The 22,715-nt window shown below is 39.5% G+C and overlaps 1 protein-coding gene across 2 annotated transcripts in view; it reads right to left on the bottom strand.

Moving 5' to 3' along the window:
* The window catches only part of LOC114646888 (ubiquitin thioesterase Zranb1), a 170,630-nt gene extending 148,606 nt beyond the window's left edge, over positions 1 to 22,024 (bottom strand). The window contains exons 1-2 of one of the 2 annotated variants that reach the window (XM_028795270.2): positions 21,669 to 22,024; positions 14,332 to 14,427 (exon numbers count right to left, since the gene is read on the bottom strand). The gene's annotated coding sequence lies outside the window, so the exon portion shown is untranslated. The remainder of the gene's footprint in view (positions 1 to 14,331; positions 14,428 to 21,668) is intronic. The other variant, XM_028795269.2, reaches the window with a different exon arrangement.
* Positions 22,025 to 22,715: the final 691 nt, after the last annotated feature.

The following is a 22,715-nucleotide window of genomic DNA, read 5'->3' as shown; positions in this document are numbered from 1 at the left end:
TTTCACGTTGTCATTATGGGGTGTTGTGTTCAGAATTCTGGGGAAAAAAATGAATTTAATCCATTTTGGAATAAGGCTGTAACATAAAATGTGGAAAAAGTGATGCGCTGTGAATACTTTCTGGATGCACTGTATGTATATATATATATATATATATATATATATATATATGGGTCTGCACAAGGAAAGGGGGAGAATTCAAAGGGAAAGAATTCAAAGATGGAGAAATCAAAGAATAAAAGAAACAGAAGGAGGTTAAAGGACGTGAAACACAGTCTAAGGGCTCGTTTATACTTCATGCTCAGAACGCGTATGCGTACGCGCCAACATCATGGTTGCCACGTGTTCCCAGCGTTCATTGGACGCGTCCTCTGAGCAGGTCCTCAGAAATTTGCACATGTGCGTGAGTTGCAGTACCAGCAAAAACTCCGGGGACGCAGTGTGCTAAAAGTCGGAACATGATGTCTCTGTTTACTATCTACATGTGACAGAAAGTTCACATCCTACAGGATCGATGTGCGCGCTTCAATGTTTGATAAATGGTTCGATGTGGTGAAGCAAAATGCTGACATACAGATGCATTTGTGGTGCTTTTATATTCAAGCGTCGCATATTCCCGATCATAACGACATGATACATTTTAAAAGTCTTGCATACCATCTTTTGTGCCATCTTTTTTTTTTTTTTGCAACTTCACAACAGCAACAATGTACAGTGCTGTATTTGAGTCACTGAGAGAAAAAATTAAGGACATGGTGAAAACGTGTATTTTGTGATTAAAGTGGAAATTTTGGCTTTGACCTCGAAATGTCCAATTTAGCCTCGTAGTTTAGTTTATCATTAAAGCAGACCGTCGTAGACGTCATCCCAGTTTTTAAAATCGCTACGGCAAACAGCAATAGATCACCACACAGAACATATTAAATCTACGATATTCCAACTCTCTGCAAATTTAGAATCTTTAGATTTATACTTGATATCACTTTCTAGATGAAATGCATTAAAGTATGTATGTAACATTTTACAGATAAATCATTAATTTCGTTTAAATAATGAATACTGTTAATAATTACACACATAGGGGTGACACGGTGGCGGAGCGGTAGCACTGCTGTCTAGCAGGGAGTCACGTCGCTGGTATTCTCTACATGGATTCCACAGTGCTCCAGTTTCGTTCCGAAGATATGCAGATTTGGGGATTTGGTCCAGCTAAATTGACTCCAGTGTGTATGTGTGATTGTATTCACCTTGCGATGAGCTGAGGCCCCGTCCAGGAATTGTTTCTGCCTCTTGCCCAATGTTTGCTGGAATGGACATATCCCTGGATTGATGAATTTAATCATTAAACATCCTTTTCAGAGATATTGCAGTAAGGTGTCATCGGAATTTAATGGGTGTTCCAGGCAATTCACAACACAGGGAAGCTGAACCTGTTCTCACCATGATGTTTTGCACTGCCACCTGCTGGATTCCTCCAGATTTACGTAAAGTATGCGCGCAAGTATAAACAGTAAAACCCTTGCGTAGCAGGAGCGTCTGCTGCGGCATGCATCGCGTGAAGTATAAACCCGGCCTTAAAAGGATGATATGGCCACCTGAAAGGAGTAGACTACATGAGCTAGGGCCCCGTGAAGAAGCGTTAGCAGTGGCACTCTAGGGGCTAGTTCACCCCACTGAACAACCAGGTGGAGTGTGGCAAGCAAGGCAAGTGCCCTCCCTAGGCTTCCGAGGTGCGACCACGATGAGCGCGAAGCAAGAAGGGAAGAGAGACGACCTCGGACAGTCTGGCCGTGATGCCTGGAGGCAGCCAAGACAGAGGTCAGCCGAAAGGAGCTCGTGGCTGCTGAATCTCCACTGGCTATGCGAGCAACTTTTTATTGGACTTTTTTTTTGGGTGGGGGTTTTACTTTTTTCATGGTCCAGCAAGCTTTCTTGTCGAATTCTTGTGCATGGCAAGTTTACCCAAGGTAACTCCCTCCTTGGGGGGTGTTTGTTTGAGTACTTCATGCACAATGAGCACCACATGCCATTTCCTTTGACCATTAGCCAATCAAATTCTTTAAACCATTGTTTGTTGATGCCGGATAAGCAGTGCTTAGATTTATCAATTGGCAGAGTGTGTGCTGAAGAGATTTTCCCTGATGGACCAGCCTCTTTGTCTGAAATTGCCACATCAGGAGTTGATGCTGCACCGCCATTATTTTGTGGCATCTCTTTTCTAAAAAAACTGAGCAGTGTTGTTTTCTGAACACTTTTTTTTTTTACTCATGTTGGTAAAACGTATGGAAAAAATTAAAAGTACCTATAAATAAGACTTTTGAGTGGGGAAGTGGGAGCCTGTTGGATATTCAATGCACACTTGCACTACAGCAGGGTAAGATATGAACAAAAAAAGGAATGGCAGATGGGTCACTGTAACAAAACCCTCAGCAATTCAGTGACAAAACTTTTGCTCAGGACACAGTGTGTGCTGCAAGGGTTTCTGCGCACTTCAAGCAATACGGACGCAGGTCCAAATATGAGTAAATATAAGAACGGCAGATGGGGTCACTTTAACAAAACCCTCAGTATGAGCAAATATAAAAATTGCAGAGGGAGTCACTTTGACAGGAACCACAGTGAGTGCTACAAGGATTTTTGCACACAGAACACACCTAATGCTTAAACAACCGTATATACAGTCATATGAAAAAGTTTGGGAACCCCTCTCAGCCTGCATAATAATTTACTCTACTTTTCACAAAAAAGATAACAGTAGTATGTCTTTCATTTTCTAGAAATATCTGAGTACTGGGGTGTTTTCCGAACAAAGATTTTAGTGAAGCAGTATTTAGTTGAATGAAATTAAATCAAATGTGAAAAACTGGCTGTGCAAAAATTTGGGTACCCTTGTAATTTTGTTGATTTGAATGTATGTACCTGTTCAATACTGATTACTTGCAATAACAAATTGGTTGGATTAGCTCATTAAGCCTTGAACTTCATAGACAGGTCTGTCCAATCATGAGAAAAGGTATTAAAGGTGGTCAATTGCAAGTTGTGCTTCCCTTTGACTCTCCTCTGAAGAATGACAGCATGGGATCCTCAAAGCAACTCTCAAAAGATCTGAAAACAAAGATTGTTCAGTATCACAGTTTAGGGGAAGGCTACAAAAAGCTATCTCAGAGGTTTAAACTGTCAGTCTCAACTGTAAGGAATGGAATCGGGAAATGGAAGGCCACAGGCACAGTTGCTGTTAAACCCAGGTCTGGCCGGCCAAGAAAAATACAGGAGGGGCATATGCGTGTAATTGTGAGAATGGTTACAGACAATCCACAGATCACCTCCAAAGACCTGCAAGAACATCTTGCTGCAGATGGTGCATCTGTACATCTTTCTAAAATTCAGCGCCATTTGCACAAAGAACATCTATATGGCAGGTTAATGAGAAAGAAGCCCTTTCTGCACTTACGCCACAAACAGAGTCGCTTGTTGTATGCAAATGCTCATTTAGACAAGCCAGATTCATTTTGGAACAAAGTGCTTCGGACAGATGAGACAAAAATTGAATTATTTGGACATAACAAAAAGCACTTTGCATGGCGGAAGAAGAACACCGCATTCCTATAATGTATAACTATAATGTGAATTTCCCCTTGGGATTAATAAAGTATCTATCGATCATTCCAAGAAAAACACCTGCTACCTACTGCCAAATTTGGTGGAGGTTCCATCATGTTGTGGGGCTGTGGGGCTAGTTCAGGGACTGGGGCCCTTGTTAAAGTCAAGGGTCGGATGAATTCAACCCAGTATAAACAAATTCTTCAGGATAATGGTCAAGCATTGTTCACAAAGTTGAAGTTACGCAGCGGTTGGATATTCCAATAAGACAATGACCCAAAACACAGTTCGAAATCTACAAAGGCATTCATGCAGAGGGAGAAGTACAATGTTCTGGAATGGCCGTCACAGTCCCCTGACTTGAATGTCATCGAAAATCTATGGAATGATTTGAAGCAGGCTGTCCATGCTCAGCAGCCATCAAATTTAACTGAACTGGAGAGATTTTGTATGGAAGAATGGTCAAGAATTCCTCCATCCAGACACTCAAAGGCTACAGGAGGCATCTAGAGGCTGTTATATTTGCAAAAGGAGGCTCAACTAAGTATTGATGTAATATCTCTGTTGGGGCACCCAAATTTATGCACCTATCTAATTTTGTTATGATGCATTAGTGCTGGGCGGTATGACCAAAATTCACAGTATTTTTCAAAGTTAAACCAGTTTCATGGTATTTAATTGTATTTTTTTCCCATGCACGAGTGGATGTTAACCACATTTTCCACTGCAATTACTGCAGTAGACCGGCTAAGAATAACCTATTCCACTGTCATGAGAATTGTATATTGTACAAAAAAACATTTAATGTGCACACAAGTATTAATACAGGTTTGCATGGCCCCATAAAGTGATAGTTTTCAAGGGGGTGGCACTAATGAAGAGAAGAAATCACATTGCATGACAGATGTAGTCAAAATATAGAGCCTTTTTATTGAACAAATTTTGCAAACAACTTAAACTATAATTTTGACAACATATTTTCAACCATCCAATGAGGCATTTAGACTTTAGTAAAATTTCCAGAGTTGTATTGCACTGAACAGGTCTTAGAAAAGCAATAAAGAGTAAATATTTTCTGTAAACCAACTACAATTTGTTAATGTTAACAATCTCTGCCCACTGACACATTAGCTATATGGATTGTAATGGCGTTGGTTATCTTGATCCACCGCTTGCTTTTTTGTCGTAGGTAGTACCTCTAGCAAACGCATCTACAAGTGACATCTGACTCAAGTGTCCTCTAGCTTTTTTTCAGTTTTACCTGAGGACGTGGAGGGTGCCAATCTTAGTTCCATACATTCATGGTATCCCAAAGCATGTGTGCGGCTAAGGTGGTGCAGCAAATTGCTTGTGTTTCCGCCTCCGGCGACAACTTTAGCTCTACAGCATTTGCAGTAAATAGTTGTTTGGTTTTAAAAGGTCGGATGTGGACCAAAGTATCTCCAGACACGGCTCCTTTTTTCAGCAAAAGTTCTTCTGTGTCATCATGTTCAACTGTATCGTCTGCTACAGCTTCAGTTTCAGAATGTTCTCTGTCCACTTTCACCGCTCAAAAGCTCCACTAACGCATGTACTCCGTTGCATGCGCGTTTAGCAGTGTAGCAGTGAAAAAGGTCCCCCCTTAAACAGTTTTCCGCTGCACCAGGTTCCGAACATTGTTTAGGCTATTTAAACCAGTATTGCTGTATAAGGAAAATCCATATCATAACCAAAATAAAAAACGGTTTTCAGTATGAACCGATATACCTCCCAGAGCACTATGATGCATATTGCATATTTTCTGTTAATCCAATAAACTTAATGTCACTGCTGAAATACTACTGTTTCCATAAGGCATGTCATATATTAAAAGGAAGTTGCTACTTTGAAAGCTCAGCCAATGATAAACAAAATTCCAAAGAATTAAGAGGGGTTCCCAAAAACTTTTTTACATGACTGTATATTGGTTTTCTAAGTACTGAACAAGAAGAGAGCAGCTGTACGCTTAGCAGCACTACACAGACTGCACTGACACTGAAAACAGACGTCACTTCCCAACGCCCTTTTTCTAATATCTGACAGGCTGGTTCCACTAGACTTTTTTCATTTTATCAGTCCTCCTCGCGCCCGCCCTCCCACCTCCACATCCTCTTTGCTTGTGAACTGCCACTCCGCTCCTGCTATTAGCATGTACAGCCCCCTCTCGCCCGCCCACCTCTCCATACTCCTTTCCACTGTACTAAGCTGCTCCGCCTCCACTATTACCACGTACAGTCCCCTCTCAAAAGCCCACTTCCCCATACTTTTTGCTTGTGAACTCTGCTCTGCCTTATCGCCGCTATTAGCTTGTTCAGCATCGAGTGATCGGCAACATCCCGCTCCGTGCCTCTCCCCTCACCACATGCGATCCTGCTTCTAAAATATTTGCCCAACCGCCCGCTCGTCCCTTGCCATCTCTACAAATCATTGGATCTGCCTGTGCCTGTAGATCTGCGGCTGTCATCTCGCAATGTTATGCAAGATGACAGCCGGGCGCTCAACTAAATTAGCCGGGCAGAATGCCCAGCTAAAAGACGGTAAGAATAACACTACACTCCAAGTAAAAACAAAAAAAATATACAGTACTGTGCAGAAGTTTTAGGCAGGTGTGAAAAAATGCTGTAAACAAAGAATGCTTTCAAAAATGGAAGTGTTAATCATTTATTTTCATCAATCAACAAAATGCAGTGAATGAACAAAAGAGAAATCTAAATCAAATCAATATTTGGTGTGACCACCCTTTGCCTTCAAAACAGCATCAATTCTTCTAGGTATACTTGAACACAGTTTTTGAAGGAACTCGGCTGGTAGGTTGTTCCAAACATCTTGGAGAACTAACCACAGATCTTCTGTGGATGTAGGCTTCCTCACATCCTTCCGTCTCTTCATGTAATCCCAGACACACTCGATGATGTTGAGATCAGGGCTCTGTGGGGGCCATACCATCACTTCCAGGACTTCTTGTTCTTCTTGACGCTGAAGATAGTTCTTAATGACTTTGGCTGTATGTTTGGGGTCGTTGTCCTGCTGCAGAATAAATTTGGGGCCAATCATACACCTCCCTGATGGTACTGCATGATGGATAAGTATCTGCCTGAACACCATTAATCCTGACCAAATCTCCAACTCCATTTGCAGAAATGCAGCCCCAAACATTCAAGGAACCTCCACCATGCTTCACTGTTGCCTGCAGACACTCATTATTGTACTGCTCTCCAGCCCTTCGACGAACAAACTGCCTTCTGCTACAGCCAAATATTTCAAATTTTGACTCATCAGTCCAGAGCACCTGCTGCCATTTTTCTGCACCCCAGTTCCTAGGTTTCGTGCATACTTGAGTCGCTTGGCCTTGTTTCCACGTCGGAGGTATGGCTTTTTGGCTGCAACTCTTCTATGAAGACCACTTCTGGCCAGACTTCTCCGGACAGTAGATGGGTGTACCTGGGTCCCACTGGTTTCTGCTAGTTCTGAGCTGATGGCACTGCTGGACATCTTCCGATTTCAAAGGGTAATAAGCTTGATGTGTCTTTTCATCTGTTGCACTAAGTTTCCTTGGCCGACCACTGCGTCTACGATCCTCAACGTTGCCCGTTTCTTTGTGCTTCTTCAAAAGAGCTTGAACAGCACATCTTGAAACCCCAGTCTGCTTTGAAATCTTTTGTCTGGAAGAGACCTTGCTGATGCAGTATAACTACCATGTGTCTTGTTGCTGTGCTCAATCTTGCCATGACATGAAACTGTCTTCCACAACCTCACCTTGGTAGCAGGGTTTGGCTGTTCCTCACCCAGTTTTAAGCCTCCTACACAGCTGTTTCTGTTTCAGTTAATGACTGTGTTTCAACCTACGTGTGATATTGATCATACACCTGACTATAATCTTACAAAATCCCTGACTTTGTGCAAGTGTACCTATAAGAATTGATGCTGGTTTGAAGGCAAAAGGTAGTAACACCAAATATTGATTTGATTTAGATTTTTCTTTTGTTCGCTCACTTTGTTTATTGTTATCAATTTACAAAATGCAATCATTTATATTTCTGAAAGCATTCTTTGTTTACAGCATTTTTTCACACTTGCGTAAAACTTTTGCACAGTACTGTATATTTAAAATAATGCAGTTTTATTATTATGAAGGTGTTCAGACAGTGACATGGTAACATTTATTTTGAGGCATTTAGAATTGAAAGCCGGTCAGTCGCAGTGGGTTGAACCGGAATAGCAGGATCTTAACAATATCAAGAAAGGGTCCACACAATCGGTCTACTTCTTCCTTAGTAGATGTAGCAATGCTTTAATAAAGTTGGCCTGAATATTTTTATTACTCTTCATTGAGGTCAAACCATCCTTCCCTAACAAGCTTCAGTGCATGGTCAACCTCACAGCCACTTCCAGGAGGGAGACAAAACAGAAAATAAAATTAAACAATCATCCTAACGAGACTGATTGAAAATCAAAGGAAATAAATGTTTCTTTATCCATTTGCATCCAATAAGTATAAACTGCCAGTTTTGCTAAAAACGCAAAATGCTTATATAGGTTATACTTTGATGCTTAAACTAAAGGATGAGAATCCACTGTATCTTCTAGTGGAACTCAGGGCAAGGTTCCTGGAAATTGATGAAGGTTCGTTAAATCAGTAACCTATTTAAGGCCTAAAACAAAATGGCTAAATATCAGCATTTTTTTTGGGTGGGTTGGGTGTGAAATGTGTCACAATAAAGATGCCAGGTGTCTCCAGACACAGAGACCAGTCCTAAGCTGTCATTTATACATCCTTGCCACTCCTCAAGGACAAAATGGTGAACTTCAATGTGATTACAGTAACAAAAAACAAATGAGCAGAGGCACAGGTATTGAACACAGGTAAACAGGTTAAGAAGCAAGACCCTGACAGTGGTTTACTTTGGGTGCAGAAAGAAATATCCTGCAATGGTTTACCAAAGATTTACCACTTCATCTCCAAAATAGATAGATAGATAGATAGATACTTTATTAATCCCAATGGGAAATTCAAAATGTATGTAGGCTCAATCTGATTCAACTGTAAATGATTCTTTTGAATAAATAACCTCCAATGTGAACACAGTATCAGAGTCAACACACCTGTGAAGTAAGTGTGCACCTGCCCATGGGAAACAGCTGCAACCATAAAAGCAATGTGAGGTAACCCGAATGTGAGTAGGCGAGGTCTGGGGAAAAGGTAGAAACAGTGACTGAATATAAATATTTAAGAACCATCCTAGATAATCTTAATTGAAATACAATTACAAAAAATTCAGACATGAGCGTCAGTAGGCTTTGTGACCTAGGAACCAAGTTACCCAAACTATTCTATAACATTCCAATAATTATCCACCACTCTGATGCTGATCTTTCTGATCATAAAATAGGTCATTACAATAGCAATTGACGAGAAGAACTCAATTAATTGCAGAATTATGATATTTGAGGGTTCCTCTAGAGTGCCTCTTTCTCTTGCACATTTTGGCTCAAAAAATCATCAGCCACATCATCATCTCGTAACAGGCTTAAGATTTGAGTTTGGTATTTTTCCTTCCAGCCATTTTAGCATTAAAAATCCTGAAGAAACTGACACACAGACACATACAAACAAACAGACTCACACCCATCAGTGTTTTTGGTAAGGCAACACCCTAAGACAACGTATTAGGGGACCCTAAAATGTCGAGATCCGTCAAAAGTAAAGCTTCTGCACCTCCCCCATAGACGATAGATTATGACAGAGGAGGGAGCAAAGCAAAAACATATACTTTAAATGCATTCAATATTTATTTTTCTTCCGTAAACTCAAGACTTTTTAAAGTGGACAAGGATCTCATGTCACCCTTTTATCACATTGTGATCTAGTCTATCATCGGTTTCAGCTTTCAACTTTAATTACAGCAAATAACCAAACACGCAACTAAAGTTACTGTGGCAGATGACCTGGGGTGTGTGTACCAGAGGGTAAAAAAAAAAAATTGTAAAACATCTCAATTAATGAAAACACCCATTTACAAGCAGAACTTAACTTCAGCAAATCAAGGAGTCACTCAGTCTAAAAAACATGCAAATTGATACAGAAATTCTTTCCTTCTCAATGCCACACATTTTTATTAAGGAATACCAGAGGTAATAATAAATACTAGAGATGCACGATATATCGGCAACTGTATTGTCATTGGGCGATGTTCATTAAAAATGATGACATCGGAATCGGTCAGAGGTGTACATTTTAACCAATACCGATATAATTCGGACTTGCCAATATTGTCAGTTCACCAGTTAATTTAATGGTGTTTTCATTGTTTCGGTGAGGCAGACATTAAGCTGTAGAAAGACATGCATGCAAACAGTTTCTTGCGCTCACACAAAAAAAAAACAAAAAACACACGGGGTTTCCTAGTTTTGCTGACAGGAGCACTGCGCATGTTGTTTATTCATTGGGTAGGTATCATTAGCAAAGCATCATGTCAGCCCTGTGGTCATATTATTCTGTGAAAAAGGAAGACAACTGAGTTGCTATCTGCTCTATTTGCAAAAATGACATAATGCGAAGAGTCCACAGAATTAAATCTTTCAACATCATAAATTTAATTACCCATCTGAAGAACCACCGTAACAAATTATACACAGAATTTCTAGCAGGTCCTCACAGGTGGCGCAGTGGTAGTGCTGCTGCTTTGCAGTAAGGAGACTGTGGAAGATTGTGGGTTCGCTTCCCAGTTCCTCCCTGTGTGGATAGCTCTTTGAGTACTGAGAAAAGCACTATATAAATGTAATGAATTATTATTATTATTATTATTATAGCAGTTAATGCTACCAAAACATAAGTTAAATCAGACACTACCTGGCTCACTAGCAGTAGCCTCATACAGCAAACCCTTCAAAACATGAAGACATTTCTTCAAGACAGCGGCAGAGCTAAAGGCATAACTACTACAATAATGGAAATGATTACACTCGATGACCAACCTTTTTTCCTAGTTGAGGACAAGGGATTTTGTCAGCTACTACATCATTTAGAACCTCTTTACATGCTTCCAAGCCAGTGATACTTTGCAGATGTCTCACTGCATGTATTATATGATGTGACTGATGCATACAGTGATCCCTCGCTATATCGCGCTTCGCCTTTCGCGGCTTCACTCCATCGCGGATTTTATATGTAAGCATATTTAAATATATATCGCGGATTTTTCGCTGCTTCGCGGGTTTCTGCGGACAATGGGTCTTTTAATTTCTGGTACATGCTTCCTCAGTTGGTTTGCCCAGTTGATTTCATACAAGGGACGCTATTGGCAGATGGCTGAGAAGCTACCCAACTTACTTTCTCTCTCTCTCTCTTGCGCTGACGTAGGGGGGTGTGAGCAGTGGGGCTGTTCGCACACCTAGACGATACGGACGCTCGTCTAAAACTGCTGAAAGATTATCTTCACGTTGCTATCGTTTGTGCAGCTGCAGCTGCTTCCTGAAACGACATGCTGAACGGTGCTTCGCATACTTAAAAGCACAAAGGGCACGTATTGATTTTTTTTATCTGTCTCTCTCTATCTCTCTCTCTCTCTGCTCCTGACGGAGGGGGTGTGAGCTGCCGCCTTCAACAGCTTTGTGCCGTGGTGCTTTGCATACTTAAAAGCCAAACAGCACTATTGATTTGTTTGCTCCTTTGAAGAGGAAGATATGTTTGCATTCTTTTAATTGTGAGACTGAACTGTCATCTCTGTCTTGTCATGGAGCACAGTTTAAACTTTTGAAAAAGAGACAAATGTTTGTTTGCAGTGTTTGAATAACGTTCCTGTCTCTCTACAACCTCCTGTGTTTCTGCGCAAATCTGTGACCCAAGCATGACAATATAAAAATAACCATAAAAACATATGGTTTCTACTTCGCGGATTTTCTTATTTCGCGGGTGGCTCTGGAACGCAACCCCCACGATGGAGGAGGGATTACTGTATATCTATGAGCTTTTAAGAAACAATATAACCAGAATAGCTTCACTACAGATATGCGGAGCTCAGAGGTTAGCCCCATGAGCATGATGAGACTAACGGCACACTGGATTAATGAAAATTCGGAGGCAGTAAAGTTATGCTGCATCCTAATGAGTTCTCCGGTTCTTATTCTGCAACTTTCATCGCACAAGCTTTCGAATCCATGTTAGCAAAGTGGAACATTTCAAAAAGTAATGCGCATGTTGTGCTTCGTTATGTGACAACATTTGCAATATGACAAAATCTATGGGAGAAAGTGGCAATAAAAAAGTTTAAGCTGCATGGCTCACACCTTGCAGTTCTCTGTAAAAGAAGGCTTAATGCGCCACAAAATCATCTCCGACTGTGTTGCCATTGGGAGGGGAATAGTTACTCATTTTAAGCACTCACATCTCGCCATTTCGCTGCCGAGAGAAATACAAACAGACCTTGGTACTCCAATAAGAATACTTCGGCAGGATGTCCCGACTCATTGGAACAGTACGTATTATATGCTGGAAAGTCTGGTTGATCAGAAGTGCACTCTTGCTACATATGATGCGGAATACAAGCTTCCTTCCACTCTCACAGTGCATCAGTGGGACTTGTGGTTAGGTTGACCAGACGCCCCGAATGGGGAAAAAAAAAGGGAACTTTGTTACAGATTTAATTTTTTTAAAATACAAACACTGCAGCTTCCAAATATCCGATCAGTATCATCGTGCATTTGGCGGTAACTCACAGTCGGCACTGCGAGGCGGCTTGTTGGGACCATGAGGAACAAACTGCTCTGCAAACAAGAAAAGGAACATATTAACGGCTTCACCTCGCCTTTTTCGATTTTTACAACTTATGTTTGCCAGATTGACAACAAAACTGTTGTTGCAGCGGTACAGTTTTCTGGGTTTTTCTATTTTGGACAGTCAAATCACTGTGGAAAAATAGTTCAGGAATTTAATTTTGTGGACACTTAAAAAGGAGGAACAGGTTCACCTGTATGCTACAATGCAGCTTCAAGTTTTATACCTTGTGAAAGATGTGTCTACTGTGTCTAAACTGTAAAAGATTTTAAGACAAGATCTAGTCCAGTACAGTAAGCATTGCTGTTAAACAAAAGCGCCCTGAAATATACAGCAGTCTCTCAGTATTTCAAGATACACCTGCATTACAAAGTGTTTCATTGAGGAACAGCTTGTGCTGCATCTCTTAAAAGTGCCTGGTTATGCAATGGCAAGGTGTCTTGATGTGCTTAAGTTACCGAGAATGTGTAAGTTAAGCAGATTTTTGTACATGACGTGGAGTATTTTTTCTATATAGATGGGCCTTATCTTACTTTCCTCCCCCCCCCCCCCCCCCCCCCCCAGAAAGTACTGGCTGCTTAGATCTATAGCAAAGCAGAGCATAAAAGTCAGCAAGTGAATTTAAAAAAAAAAAAAAAAAAAGTTTTCATCTCTGCTTCACATGCTTTTGATAATGCATAATACATTTTCAACATAACTAAAACATTCAAACATGAATAAAAAAAAATACTGGCCACCGGTTATCGGTATTGGAAAAGATGGACAAAAACATATTGGTTATCGGTATCACCCAGAATTTCCATATCTGTGCATCACTAATAAATATATTCCAGAAGTACAGAGTTTCTCTTGTGTATAATGTACCCAACTTTAGGTTAAATGTATTCTCATACTGATAGAAGTAGTATAAAAAAAAAAAAAAAATATATATATATATATATATATATCTTTGTTTTCAAATCTCTATGGCTTGTTTTAATTTCATTCCAGTCTGTTATAGATTGCAAATGAGAAGGCAATTTTTTTTGTGTGTAAATAGGACTAAATAAAAAGTCTTGAACCTTCCTGTAACATTAAGTTTGCTCAAAGATCAACATTTTGTTGAGAAAGAGTTGTGAAAACATTAGTGTTAAGAACCTGTCACATATTCTCTCCTATTTACAATTTACAATCCTCAGGTCAGGTAGAGGAATTAATGGGCCAATCTAAGAAGTGGAAGTGAAGTCATGAATCTAAAACTGAGAACATGGTTACTAAATAGCTAATTAAGTCATCACACTAGATGGCTCTGGTAACATGTGAGTATGCATGAATTAGAGTTGCTGTAAACATAGGCAATCCTTCAAGTCAAGTTTTCTATTAGAAGTCCCGCCCTGTGTGGGAAATTCCGTATGCAAGTTTAGACTGAAGTAAAGCAATACACTGTCAAACTCACCCACACAGTGAGTCCTGAATATCAGACACTATTGAAGTGACCAATATCAGATATTAAAGCACCAAATGGCAGGGAAGAAATAAGAGTAATACACAAACCCAGCATGCAGAAAATAAAAGATTAAATACTGTCATGTACAACAACTGCTACTTGTAGAGTAACATGGTTAATTTTAAGCAGTGCAAACCATTGTGCCCGTTGTCTTCGAAACCAAAGAAGTTAGATTTAACTGACCTGGCATAACAAGTATAGAGTGACTGAACAAATCCTAATGACTATATATGCATTTTATCACGATAGGCCTCAACAGACACCAACTTTCAAACAAGTGGGGGATATGTAGGACAAAGTTGGTATTACCCATTCTGCTAGGCTTCAGTGGTGCACAAGACCGGTTAAGACATTATATTTAACAGGGATGCAGAAGTCCATCTTAATCTTCCTCCAACCTACATTCCAAAAAGTGGATGAACTCTTACCATACAAGGATTAACCTGAACTTCACCTGATAAGATAGGTGTAAATCAGAGGTGAACTAACATTGTTGTAAAAGACCCCTTCAGAATCCTTTAGACAGAAAGTGCCAAATGGTCACCAAAGCCTGGAGAGAAAAAAAAAAGAAAAAAAAAAAAAAAAAGCTATAAAAAACAAAAAAAAAAAAAAAAAAACCACTGAGGGGGATAAAATGACACGCCTATTGGCAGGCACAGATTTTGTAATTGGAAATTACTTTAATCCAACCACAATCAAAAAACTAGCTGCACACATTTCTCCTGGGGGAAAACTGTTGGCACTCCCCAAAACAACCTCTTTCTGCAACCTAAAAGCTTCTGAGCCGCTCTGGGGAGCCGAAAGCTGAGATTGACTCTGCCAAGCTAAGGTCCGTAGCAGTAACTAAGCCCAGTCCCACAAGCAGTCATTATTGTAAGTGTTACACATTTGTCAGTCTCATTGTATTGTTGCATCCAGATAGACAGATCTGCAGTTGTATTTTATACTGCTGTTTGTCAATAAACTGTGCTGTGGTTATTAATCGATGGCTGGTTAAGAAAACAAGGAACAATTAAAAACTTAATGCAGTTGTTTACAACTAAAATCAGCAAGGAAGGGTTCTGAATCGTAAGAAATGAGTTAAGTCAAACTAAGCCCCAAAGAAAAAGAAAAAAAAAACTGATTTAGTAGCAAAGGTTCTAACTAAAAATTTGGTTAAAGCAAAAACCTTCAGCCACTGCAGACTAGAGATGAGCTGTTCTCTTCACCTTGAGTTCAGGGAATGCATGGAAGTGTTTGTGAATATCGCCAAACTGGGCAAAATGGCATTGAAGTCAATGTGAAACGACTAACTGAACTAGATTTGACTGGATTATAATGGTGCAATGGTGCATTTTTGAAATGTCCCTGGCTGACGGCTAGACTGACAGTTATACTGAACAGATTATTGTGGCCAAAAAGGTGACCAGATCTGTACGGCAGCATTGCCAACCACTGCACCACCATGCCTCTGAGATGAAAAAAGAAAGAACACAGTCAGAGACACGCAATCCTATTTCATCATTACAAAGCGGAAATGCCAAAATCATTGTAAAAAGTTATTTAAAAAAAAAAAAATTACATAGGTCTTTTAGTGGCAGAAAATTCAGTCACATGTTATGATTGAAACTGCGTGCTGGCATGGTTCTAGTTTGTGATGTTGCGCCAAACACTCCCCAAACTGTCTGTGCTGATACTTTGCACTTTTATTCTAGGAAACATATAAAAAAATCACCTTGTAAATAGTAACAAATCTTTTGTTATTATTATTTCATATAGTCTCCTGTGTTTGGGATAGGAGGAAGTTTGTGTGTCAGACTCTTTCAAGGTCTGTTTTTTTATCTCCATGTGGCTAATTATGCATGCATAGGGCACACACCTCCTTCTCTTATATTGACATAGATCTCAAAGATCAACCTGCACATCTGGCAACAGAGAACACATTATTTACACTGTATATGTTTCATTAAAATAAAATTTTGAGACTGTGCATTATTTACTTATCTGTTCTACCACTAACTAAGTTCCACAGAGTCTGTAATGCAAATGATCAGCATTATATACCCAGGGGGCAGTCCCAACCAATGTTGGCTGTTACAGCTTCAGGAGATGTCACACTGGCGTCGCAAAATATTATGGGGCACTGAGGAAAAAGTTCTCCTAAACCCGCCAAATTATCAGTAAATAATTTGATGAACAAGGGCAAACTCAAACACAGAATATTTACTGCGAATAACACTTTGGTGAAATTCACTGATCAATACTAGGGTATTGTGAACCCTCTGAAACAGAGTTCAGTACGCAGCCCTATATAATGATTTCAAATGTAGTATTTATTTAAAAAAAACAAAAGCAAAACATACTGCAAAGTTGAAACAAACAGAAGGATCACACAATACACTGACACTGTGTTCGGTCATGAACCTAAACTTACAAAGATGGCAGTTTCAAGAGTGGACAGAATGTGATACAGATTTAGGAGGTGCTTGCTTACTCTATTATACCGAAATTTTGACTTCAGTACTAATGTTATAACAATACCAAAGGAAATAAAGAATAATATTGTATTTTCCATGAAATAAAATGCAAAATTAATGACCCAGATCCCAAAAAGTATTAATAAAACTTAACACCGACAATAGTAAGAGAACAGTGGTGCTTTTGATGTATTTTACATATTGTAAAAATCACAACCAGGCAGAGAACTACCCAAACATAACACCCACCTCCAACAACCATAGTTAAGGCAATGAGGGATGTCTGTTTCTTTTTAGTCACTTCCCAAACTGACTAACCTCCCTGTACAATATCTCCTGCTTCAGTGTTGAGGCCCAAAAGCACACTACTTATGCAATCCTTCTTTCTCTCTCCTACTCACCCAGGCTTCTCCCACACATAGCACTGTTCCATTCTTGTTCCGATACTACAGCCCAGCAAATCCCTACACTCTACATCAATAGATTTCTGACTTCTCCAAGATACAAGGGGGCTTCGCTCGCCTACCCCCGGCGTTGGGTATCCTGAAATATATTAGTCGAGCTCGTTCGTTTTGGAGCCGTGCCTGCTTTGCCCGCGGCATTTCGGAAGTGCATTGTAGGCGCCTGCGTTCATTGATCTTATCCAGGTGGGCTCGTGTTTGTATCATTGAGCTGTATTGTGTTTGAATTTGGTGTAAAGCGTTCAGCGGTTTGTAGAATCCCAAGCAGCACTTTATTCCTAACTTCACTCCGCAGTAGTGCCACTCACAATATGGCGGTGACGCCTGCGCCTTCCGTACTATGTCGGGTTTCACTATGCTGTGTAGGCGCCTCTGCCTTTCGTACTCTCTTTGTGGACCTGTGGGGCCTCCATAGCCTCTTCTGTTTGAATCTGTGCTGCATCGCAGAATCCTCTTTTTTGTGTGGCTGTGTCGTTAGTCGTTAGCTATGGGCGCGTTGTTGCTTCATTTCTCATTCACGTCAGTTGAGCCCTTTCGTTTTTGGGCTGTGACTCCTTCGTTCGCGGTGGATACGACTTCGCTTGCAGTTTATGAGACGCGCACTGTACGCGCCTGCGCAGTACGTCTCATGGTCCCATCGCCGTGTACCTGCGTCCATATCCGGTTTATTCTCGGTTAGTAATATGGATCTGGTTCTTCCTTCATGCACTTTCCTCCAATTGGCCTACACTGGACTATTGTGTTCCTTCCATTTTTTCCACCAAGACCTCCTACTGACCCCCAAAGGTCACTGTAATGCATCTTTTGCCTAAACCCACCTTTCTTCAGAAAGCATGCTGCTCAGCAGTTGTGCAGCTACATAGCCCTCTGAATTTCCAGCCCCATTATTAGAATACTTTTTGTAGTATTTGAAATATTTCAGTATAAGAATGTTTCAAAGAACTAGGAAAATACATTTGGAAAATCTTTCATGACTCCTTAAATAATTCGGGAACAAAACAATTCACGATGTCCCTGGGGGCTAATAAATATTACTAGTGAAATGGACATTATTTAAAAAAGTGTGCACACTGCATAGACTACATTGGGGATTAAGGCTATTTAGTATGGGGTTTTACACTGCACTTTATAGAATCAAAATGATTTCACTTGAATGCGTTTGTGAATCGTCATTCTACAAATTGCAGAAAATGTTCTTTGTGAACTTGTGCTGACCACTCAGCCATAAGTATGATGTATACGATATGAGGGCCAGGAATGAAGAAAGACTAGTGTGAATAAACTGAAGCATGACGATTCTCATTCAACAAAGAAATTCAAGGTTGTAGCAAGTGCTGACACTATTATTTGCAGAATGTAATCCATGTTGATTACAAGCATTAAAAAGTACACAACCAGTCCATTTAAGCTGATTTGCTGTGGAGTTTGAAGCAGAGCATAAGAGAATGGTGATAGCCACTCCTTTTCTACTAAAGGACAGCATTCCACTCACAAAAAGGCAAAAAGTTTCATTTTAGTGTTCTTGGGGATTATGTCGAACAATAAATAGTTGTGTCTTTGATAATGCCCCCAAAATTGATAAACAAATTAACTCAATTTTTAAAGTTTCAGTTTCTATCAACACAGGGTACTGGCTAAGGTCAAGTACATGATTATGAAACACGAATTCATGTGTTTGTCTGTTCTCAGCTTGAATATTGCAACTCATTATATACTGGAGTTAATTAGTCATCCCTTGATCATCTTCAACTCGTCCAGAAAGCTACTGCCAGGCTTTTAACAGGCACACGAAAACAGAAACACATCACACCAGTCTTGGTTTCTCTTCACTGGCTTCCTACTCACTATACCTTAGAGTTTTCAAATTTTACTGTTTGTTTTTAAGCCTATGAACAGTTTCCCCCCTTTTTATCTTCCTGACCTTTTACACCCATATTCTCCTTCACAATCACGGAGTTCCTCTGACCAGAAGTTATTGGTTAGCTAAATTCTAGACTTTAAGCTTAGAGGGAACTATGTGTTTGCAGTAGCTGCCCCTAGGCTCTGGGATTGTTTATCTTTTTATATTAGGTCATCACAACTTTGGTCACTATTAAATCTTACCTGAAAGCCTATCTTTTTGGCTTAGATTTTTAAACTTGTATTTACTTTGGTGTATTTATTTACTGTATATATTAGTGTATACAGCATATTTTGTGTATTTATGGAAGCTGTATGGCACTTTGGTCTACTACTGTTGTTTTTAAATGTCCTCTATAAATAAATTCATAAAAGTCTAATATACAGTATAATATACGGTATATGGGCAAAACCAACACATGCTCCCTTGCAAAGAGTATGCGACGTGTGTTTCGCCCTAATTCTGGGCTCATCAGGCGTACACACTCACTGCACTCCCTTTTGCATTATTTGACAGTAAACTATTTCAACCATTCTATGATCTGCTTCTCGCAACTGAAAGAGGGCACGTGGCGGATGTTAGCCGACTTGCTGACCAACCATAAGCGTTACCTGGTAGGTAACCACCCATACAATCAGATTGTGATTCAGACTACGAATGCCGTGAATGTAATTACCCCGATCTACATGCTGTCAAATGAACGAACCACACGCCGTGGCGCAACATTAGGGGCTTCGCCTCTAGCGCTGATGTCCAAGGGTCGATTCCTGTAAGGGAGTGCAGTGAGTGTGTAAGCCTGATGAGCCCAGAATTAGGGCGAAACACGTGTCGCGTACTCTTTGTATTATTTGACAGTAAACTATTTCAACCATTGTATGAGCTGCTTCTCGCAACTGAAAGAGGGCACGTGGCGGATGTTAGCCGACTTGCTGACCAACCACAAGCGTTACCTGGTAGGTAACCACCCATACAATCAGATTGTGATTCAGACTACGAATGCCGTGAATATATATATATTAGTGCAGCACCTCAAAGTAAGCAACATTCCAAAACTGTCACTGTATTTATTGTTTACTCTTCATAAGAACATGTGTAAAAGGTTCAAAATATATCTTTTTTGAAATAATCAAAACATAAAACAGGCATTTAGCAAAAATTATTTGAAAACATGAGCAAAGACCAGCCAATACAATTCATCAGCATAACAGAGAGTGACATATGATCCATGTAAAGATTAAGTTTGCAACATGTCCACAACTCTCAAAAACCAAATATGCAGGAGGTCAAGTGGGGGAAAACTAACAACAAAAACAAGCAAAATGTCAAAACAAAGATTTCTGAAAGGACCTTTTCATAAAGGATATATTTTTTTAAATAAACTAACAACATTGATAAGATTTTTTCTATAAAAATGTCAAACTACACTAGCCTCCTAATGAAATTAATAACAAAAATGTGCTGAAAAATGATTTCCAACAAATACAATCTTACCTGCTGCCCCTGCTTTAATTAACTGACAAGTTGAAAGAGACTGAACATACTGTCTTGTTTGATGGAGTTGATTATGAGAAAAGTATTTACTAGGGAAATTATCATTGAGTTGACCTACCATGCAACAAAGGGGAAAATAAAATAATGCCATAATAACATTTTCATATCCACTGGGTTAAAGAAGACCACAGTATACATTTAAAAGCATGTAAATGAGAAAATACAAAATGTTTACTTATAGTGTAAACTAATTCTTAACATCCAAAACCTTGACTTGTTACTGCAGAAGTAACTTTCAAAATTAACGAGTTGTGTGTGGTTGTTCCCTTCAGGAAAATTAAACCAATGCACTATGAAACTCTAAGAATGCAAACAGTTAAAAATTAATATTAAAAAGTATTTATTGTGTTTAACAAGTAAGTGTAAATGCTCATCATATTAGACGTTACATTAGGTTGTGGTAAAATACAGTACTACAGTATATAGTTATGTTTTTATGTATGTAGGAATAAAGAGCGAGCTAACTCCTAGCTACAAAATAACAGTGATCAAAGGTCTTCATTGTGTCTTTTTAGAAAAAAATGAGTTTGTCTTCTCTATCAGTTAGAAACTTCTAAAAACGTTTAAAAAAATATTTACTTCTGGTCATGCCACTGATCACATCCATCTATAATGCTATCGATTTAAAAGCTTTTTACAAAATAAATACTGCAAACATTACCACGCAAGTCGGGACGTGTACACACTATGGAGTAGTCTGTGCAATAAATGTGTGCACAGTAACATACAGCTTGTAATAATAATAAAAAAACGCTATGGTTGTGTCGGCAAGTAAAAGAAGGAGGAGTAGGTCAAATAACATATATATATATATATATATATATATATATATATATATATATATATATATATATATATTTTTTTTTTTTTTTTTGGCGACCAGAATCATTTGAGCGATGTCAGTATTTGGCATCTGCTCTCGGTCACAGATCCAGCAACTGGCCATATCGAGGTAGTAAGTAATCGAAATTAATAGCTACTAGGCCACACAACTTAACAGTGTGGAACATTAACGAAAAAAAAGCTGTGCACACTTTTGGGCAAATGTCGTCAAGTAGATTTAATGCGGCTAATGCCAACTGGGCTCCATTAGAAATTAGCTGTTGCACAGCCGATTCACAGCTCTTTGACGGACTTACAGGATGATTCGCGAAGACCCCACTATATTTACATGAGAAGGCCAACATCAGGTAACCGTGACTCAAAAGAACACTGTCAAACAGATGTTGCTCGACGTTGAGTTGGCCGCTTCCTTGCCATTACGCGACAAACGGACACCAAGGTGAACTGTAAGCGCTTCCACTTTTTTTTAAGTCACTAGTTCGCCAGATTTCCACATAAAGACGGTACAGCTCTAACCATTACGCCGTGAGCTGGTTAACCGTTTTGTCATTGCACACTGGTCTATTTACTCTAAACTTACCTTGCTTTGAACTCTCCTCGGCTGGCCTTTTCGCTGTCACTCAAACAACAAGTATTCTTTCTACCTCTCGACAACCCAGCCTCCGACCTAGAGCTTTTCCAAATCCTATTTGACGCTTTGGTTAATTTCCACACGACCCGTCTTCATTTACATGGTTTCCGGTCTCTTGTCTTCCTCTGTTTATTCCAAAAGCCCAAATCCACAATACAGAAAATGTTCGTACATTTCTTCTTGTATTTGTACTTCTCTCCCACCATTTAATCCATTTTACTGTCCATTTTCCATCGTCGTCTCCGTTTCCCTACCTTATTTATACCACTAATGGCGGCGACAGGCAGTCTGGAGAAGCCAAAATAAACCTTCACTGGAGGTGGGAGGGATTTCATTGCGTCGCATGTATCGTCATGCAAATACAAACTACCATTGGTCAGTTTTCTATTTTCTTTCCTTCGTTAGCCAATGGTTATGCAGACTTTTCGTTGCTAATGGCAAATAGCTTTGTACTTTTTTTCTTGTTCAATAGTAACCACAGAAACTAGACTTCCTTTCCTCTCCATTTTGGCTCAGACCTGACCTTAGCGCACAACATTAATAGGGCGCGTTTGGGAGCCAAAATGAAGTCATTTTCCTCTACATTTTGGAGCTGTTCTTCACAGCATTGACAGGGTGATGACATAAGTCGAAACTACTGCAGAGCTGAGCCTGCAGTAAAAAGCCACTTTAAAATACACATTCAATAATCAGAGGTCCAGCTTATATATTTTTTCATTAAAGAGATATTTTATTTTAGTTTATGTAGTGTTAAAAATAGAAAGAAATAGTCTGATATGTCTAATGCCCCAAGAGCATGATCATCAAAAGAATTTATTGCCAAATTATATTTTTATAATAATATCTAGTAATAATATATATAGTAATAATATAATAATATACAGTATTAATTGCTTAGAAACTGAATAATCAGTTCAATATAATGCAACCACATGCACAACGGCCCTCTCAAATATGATGCACAATATGCACTATATATTGTTGTTATTCTTCTTC

The sequence above is a fragment of the Erpetoichthys calabaricus genome, chromosome 2, assembly GCF_900747795.2.
Source record: "Erpetoichthys calabaricus chromosome 2, fErpCal1.3, whole genome shotgun sequence".
Classification (NCBI taxonomy): domain Eukaryota; kingdom Metazoa; phylum Chordata; class Cladistia; order Polypteriformes; family Polypteridae; genus Erpetoichthys; species Erpetoichthys calabaricus.
Note: the sequence above shows the minus strand (reverse complement) of the source record. Positions and strands in the feature narration are given on the sequence as shown.